Source organism: Hylobates moloch, unplaced genomic scaffold, assembly GCF_009828535.3.
Source record: "Hylobates moloch isolate HMO894 unplaced genomic scaffold, HMol_V3 SCAFFOLD_18, whole genome shotgun sequence".
Taxonomy (NCBI): domain Eukaryota; kingdom Metazoa; phylum Chordata; class Mammalia; order Primates; family Hylobatidae; genus Hylobates; species Hylobates moloch.
In genome coordinates this window covers 59,842,049-59,848,584 of record NW_026652293.1, presented here as the reverse complement: position 1 = coordinate 59,848,584, position 6,536 = coordinate 59,842,049, and positions in this window count along the sequence as shown.

Sequence of the window (6,536 nt, the reverse complement as noted above, 5' to 3'; positions counted from 1 at the left end):
ACAGTGGCCGCAATCTTGGCTCACTGCAACCTCTGCCTCCCAGGTGCAAGCAGTTCTCTTGCCTCGGCCTCCTGAGTAGCTGGAGTTACAGGTGTGTGCCACCACGTCTGGCTAATTTTTGTATTTTTAGTAGAGATGGGGTTTCACCATGTTGGCCAGGCTGGTCTTGAACTCCTCACCTCAAGTTATCTGCCTGTCTTGGCCTCCCAGAGTGCTGGGATTACAGGCATCAGCCACAACGCCTAGCCTTCAGTGTTTAGCTATTTGAGGAACCCCAAATGGTTTCCACGATGGCTGAACCATTTTATATTCCTACCAGCAATGTACAGGATTCCAATTTCTCCACATCCTCACCAACACTTGTTATTTTCCATTTTATTGTTATCCTAGTAGGTATGCAGGGGTACCTCATTCTGGTTTTGATTTACATTTTCCTAATAACTAATGCTGTTAAGCATTCTCTTTTTCATGTGTTTGTTGGCCATCTGTATGTCTTCTTTGGAGACATGTCTATTCAAGTCCTTTGCCCATTTTAAAATTGAGTTGTCTTTTTGTTGTTGGGTTGTAAGAGTTCTTTATATATTCTGGATACTAGACCCTTATCAGATATATGCTTTGCAAATATTTCTCTCCCATTCTGTAATTGTCTTTTTCACTTTCTGATGTCCTTTTATGCACATAAAACTTTAATTTTGATGAAGTTCAGCTTAACTGTTTTTTCTTTTGTTGTTTGTGCATTTGGTGTCCTGTTTAAGATATCATTGTCAAATCCAAGGTTGTGAAGATTTACTCCTGTGTTTTTTTCTAAGAGTTTTATAGTTTAACTCCTATATTTAGGTTGTTGATCCATTTTAAGATAATTTTTGTATGTAGTGTGAGGTTAGGGTCCAAGTGCATTGTTTTGCATGTGGACTTCTAGTTGTCCCAGCACTATTCGTTGAAGAGATTGTCCTTTTCCTATTGAATTGTCTTGGCTTTTTGTCAAAAATCAATTGGCCATAGATGTATGGAGAAAACCAAATATTTTTAAAGAACTGATTAACCCTGGATGGAACTGGAGCAGGCCAGCATTTTGGCTAAGAAAATAATGGTCCAAATAATGATCTTTGATAAATTTGAGAAATTAATTACATTTAACAGAATTATAAAAATAATCGATTCTTAGAAAAGGAAGGACATATGAAGGTCACAAAGTCCAACTCTAACTGATGCATATGAGCCCTTGCTACAGAATTCCTGGGAAATGACTCCCCAACCTGGTTTGTTGTTGTTGTTTTGAAACAGGGTCTTGCTTTTTCGCCCAGGCTGGAGTGCAGTGGCAAGATCTCAGATCACTGCAACCTCTGCCTCCCAAGTTCAAGTGATTCTCTTGCCTCAGCCTCCCAAGTAGCTGGAATTACAGGTATGTGCCACTCCGCCCAGCTAATTTTTGTAATTTTAGTAGAGAGGGGGTTTCACCACATTGACCAGGGTGGTCTCGAATTCCTGACCTGAAGTGACCCTCCCGCCTCGGTCTCCTGAAGTGCTGGGATTAGATTACAGGCATGAGCCAACTCTCCCATCCCTGATTGGTGGTTGTTGTGTTGTTGTTGTTGTTTAGCTTTCAGTGTTGTACTTGATAGGCTGAATTTCCCCTAATGTGAAGAGGCTGCATATGCCCTAATGTGAAGCATAATGACTCAATAAATGAGTTAGGAAGTTGTGATATAATAGAAATAAATATTTGGTCTTTATCCCCATTCCTGGCACAAGCTTCTAAAACCTTTGGAACCTCAGGTGTGATGAGTGTTGTTGGTATGCTAATGAAATGACTGGTGGCTGGGGACCCCTGAATAGCTTCAGGATAGGGGCTAGTGGCCAGAAAGACTAAGGCATGATCTAAACAAACAGAAGACTGCAGCCCTTAATACACAATAACAGGATCTGATTTCCAGAGTTACCACATTATAATATTCAAAATGCCCACTTTTTTTTTCTTTCAATCAGCTTTTTCAGGTTGAAGTGCCCAGTTTTGGGCTTTTTTTTTTTTTTTTGAGATGGAGACTCGCACTGTCACCGGGGCTGGAGTGCAGTGGCGCGATCTCAGCTCCCTTCAACTTCTGCCTCCCAGGTTCAAGCGATTCTCCTGCCTCAGCCTTCCGAGTTGCTGGGATTACAGGCGCCCACCACCACACCCAGCTAATTTTTTGTATTTTTAGTAGAGACAGGGTTTCATTATGTTGGCCAGGCTGGTCTCGAATGCCTGACTTTGTGACCCACCCACCTCGGCATCCCAAAGTGCTGGGATTACAGGCGTGAGCCACCATGCCAGGCCCGAAGTGCCCAGTTTTTAATCAAAAAAATAAATAAATAAAATAGGAAGCATACCAAGAAAAAATAAAAGTACAGCCCATTCACAGGAAAAAGAAATTGACAGAAACCATCTTTGGGGAAGCCTAGACATTGAACTTACTAGACAAAGACTTTTATTTAAATGTTTAAAAGTTTACTTAAACGTTTATTTAAATGGTCTTAAATATGCTTAATAACTAAAGGAAACCAGGTAAACAATAAATATATAAACAGAATATCAACAAAGAGACAAATTATGAAAAATAAACCAAATCAAAATTCTGGAGCTGAGAAGTACAATAGCTGAAATGAAAATTTTGATAAGATGAACAACACTGACAAATCTTTAGCTAGACTGAGAAATAAAGAGTGAAGATGCAAATAACTAAAATCGGACATGAAAGTAGGGGCATCACTGTGGACCTTACAGGAAAAAAAAAGCATTATAAGTGAATACTGTGAACAACTATACACCAACAAATTAGATAACCTAGATGAAATGAATAAATTCCTGGAAAAACACAAATGATAAAAACTGACTTAGAAAGAAATAAACCTGAACAAACCTAGAAAAAGTAAAGAGATTGAATCCAATAAGAGGTTGAATCAGTAAGGCCAGGCACGGTGGCTCAAGCCTGTAATCCCAGCACTTTGGGAGGCTGAGACGGACAGATCACGAGGTCAGGAGACTGAGACCATCCTGGCTAACACAGTGAAACCCCATCTCTACTAAAAATACAAAAAAAAAAAAATTAGCCAGGTGCGGTGGCTGGAGCCTGTAGTCCCAGCTACTCAGGAGGCTGAGGCGGGAGAATGGCATGAACCCGGGAGGCGGAGCTTGCAGTGAGCCGAGATTGCACCACTGCACTCCAGTCTGGGTGACAGAGCGAGACTCCATCTCAAAAAAAAAAAAAAAAGGTTGAATCAGTAATCAAAAACCTCCCCTAAAGCAGGAGCAGATGGCTTCAGCTTGGTGAATTTTCTACCAACCAAACCTTTGAAGAATTAACACCAGTTCTCAAACTCTACTAAGAAATAGAAGAGGAGGGAATACTTCTCTGAACTATTTTTTCTCACAACACTTCTGACACCAAGTGTGTGGTTTTTTTATTCCACACAAAATTCTCCAAACACCAAGTGTGTGTCCTACAATTCAATTCAATTCTGATAATATGTACCTGAAGTTAGCAGAAGCTCTCCAGATGTAGCCATTTGGGGGTGTTTATGGAAGTTTTATTACATAGGCACCATTGATTGATTAACATTATTGGCCATAAAATCATTGACCCAGGAGGTCAAGGGGGTAGGGCTGAACAGTCCAGCCCTCTTTGCCTGGCAAGTTCAATGTCTAGGCTTCCTCACGGATGGCTTATGTCAATTTCTTTTTCCTGTGAATGGGTTGTACTTTTCTTTTTTTCTTGGTATGCCTTCTAATTTTTTTTTATTGTTGTTAAAAACTGGACACTTCAACCTGAGGAAGCTGATTGAAAGAAAAAAACTGGGCATTTTGAATATTATAATGTGATAACTCTGGAAATCAGATTCTTTGCCCTTTGCAAGATTTGCTGTTATTGCTTATTAAGGGCTGCAGTCTTCTTTGTTTAGTGACATTTCCATATGATTTTTGCAGACTGCATTCTTTATATGTAGACCCTGAAGTCTTTGCTCTATTACCTCAGTGGTCAGCCACAGAGTTGACACAGATTTCCTTAAACACCTGGACTAAAAATACCTGGACCAAACACAAAAGAAAAATCTTCTGATCTTTGCAGATTGGCTCTGAGCTGAGGCGTTCCTTAGACACTTAGCCAAGCCACTCTTTCCATTTTCCCTAGACTTTACCTCCTGCTTGCATGGAATGCAAAGATCAGCCACAGGTGCAAGCCTAGGGTCCTCTTAGATCTTTTCTGAGTATGTGTCCAGCCCTGGTCATGTGCATTGCAGCCTGGGTTCCCTGGTATATGCAGTGGCCCTTCAACGACCTTCTTTCCCCAAGCATCTTCCTCCTCAGCCTCCTCCTTCCCAGGCTTTTTGGTCTACGTGCTGCATGACCCATCTGCTGTCCCTTGCTCCAGACAGCTATGGGGAGTTTATGTCTTTAAATGTTTTCAACAGGCTGGGCACAGTGGTTTACATCGGTAATCCCAGCACTTTGGGAGGCCAAGGCGGGTGGATCACCTGAGATGAGGAGTTTGAGACCAGCCTGCCCAACATGGTGAAACCCCGTCTGTATTAAAAATACAAAAATTAGGCAGGCGTGGTGGTGGGCGCCTGTAATCCCAGCTACTTGGGAGGCTGAGGCCGGAGAATTGCCTGAACTCAGGAGGCGGAGGTTGCAGTGAGCTGAGATGGTGCCATTGCACTCCAACCTGGGTAACAAGAGCGAATCTCTGTCTCAAAAACAAACAAAAAACATGCTTTCAACAGATGCCATCTGGGGAGGTGCACCAGCCTGAGGGGTTGAAGAAAAGACAAGCCTGTGCACCAGTCCCCCAGGGAACTGCCAGGCATGTCAAAATGCACAATCACAATTACTTGAGAACAAAGTCCATATTGCTCACCCTGGCACCAGCAAGCTACATGAGGAATGTTTAGTCCTCTCCCTGAATCCTAGATACACGGACAACTGCCCATAAACCACTGCACTCAGAAATCCCTCAGACTATTTTAGGTGAAGCCCTGTAACTAAGTTCCAGGTAATCGGATGGAAGGAGAAGAGGCATGTCTTTTTTGTCATTCTGCTTCCTTTCGAGAATATGGAGATGATAGCCAGAGCTCAGGTAGCCATGCTGGGCCATGAAGACCATGAGGACAGTGAAGCCACAAAATGGAAGATGTGTCCTCAATTGTGGAGCCACTAGCTTGGCATTGCCTAATTCCTTACTTGGTTTCATGGAGGGAAAACCACTTTTATCTTGTTTAAGCCATTGTAATTTTGTGATTCCCTCACATACAGTTAAATCAAAGCTTGCTTGACACACACGGCCTTTCCGGCCACATTCCTCCTACACTGTATGCCCCACTAGCTATGCTCAATGCCATGCAGCTCTCTCTGCTTCCATTTCTTTGCACAGCGTTTACTGTGAGTTATCAGGAGGGTCTTCTTCACTTGTCTCCCTCGCTACCCATGAGTGTCTTGTCTCTGTCTCGGATTCCTTATTTTAATTCTTGGAGGAACTTGGGGAGAGGGGGGCATTATTGCTTTTTTACACATGGGAAAATGGAGGTTTACAAAGACAAAATTGTTTCCCAGTTGTGCCTGGATAATGAGTAGCAGAACCAGATGTGGAACTCAAGTCCCTCTGGCCCAATGCAGTGGCTGGCCCTCTCTGCTTCACTTTGAAGGTCCCATGGCAGTGCATGCACTGGGCTGTGGCTGAGGGATCTTTGATGAATTCATTCCCTTCCGGTTTTCCTTTGAGGTGGTCAGCTGCTTTTCACATGCTGATTTGTGAGGGATGAGTAAGCTGCTTCCTGGGCCTGGCCTCAGTTCAGGAGGGATGGCCTCTGCTTCGGGTTTTGGTGTTTGGAGCATGGTGTTTTCTTTTAATACACTCTAGGGTCCCAACACTGCTTAGCAGACAGCATGGGGGAACGGAACCGGTGTGAATGTTAGAACCAGATGGACCCAGGTCTGAAATCTGTCTCTTCTACTTATTTGTTGCATGACCCGGGGTGATTTCTTAACCTTGCTGGGCCTCAGTTTTCCCACCTGTGAGAGGATAGAATGATATCTCTCAGAGGTTTATAGAGAGAATTAAAGAGAAACCAGTCAAAATGACAGGAGTATGGCAGGCACTCAACAAGTGTTAGTTGTCTTCCTTCTTCTATTTCTCTCCTCATTTGAGGTAGGAGCTTTGTTTGGTTTTGTTTGACATTGAAATGATAGACTATATTATTGTTCACAAATTTGGAAGCCTTGCTTCACATGAAAAAAAAACAGAAGAGTAGATGAAGCCAAGTGTGGTGACTCATGCCTGTAAGTCCCAGCTACTTGGGAGTCTGAGGTGGGAATATCACTTGAGCTTAGGAGTTTGAGTCCAGCCTGGGCAACATAGTGAGACCTCTGTCTCTAAAAAAAGAAGAGTAGATAAGTGCTAGCAATATCTGACATAAGATGCCATAGAGTGAGCCTGAAGTAGTTTCTTTTCGAGCCATGCAGAACCACATTCCATGTCAACAATAGTCTCACCAGTAGGGTTGCA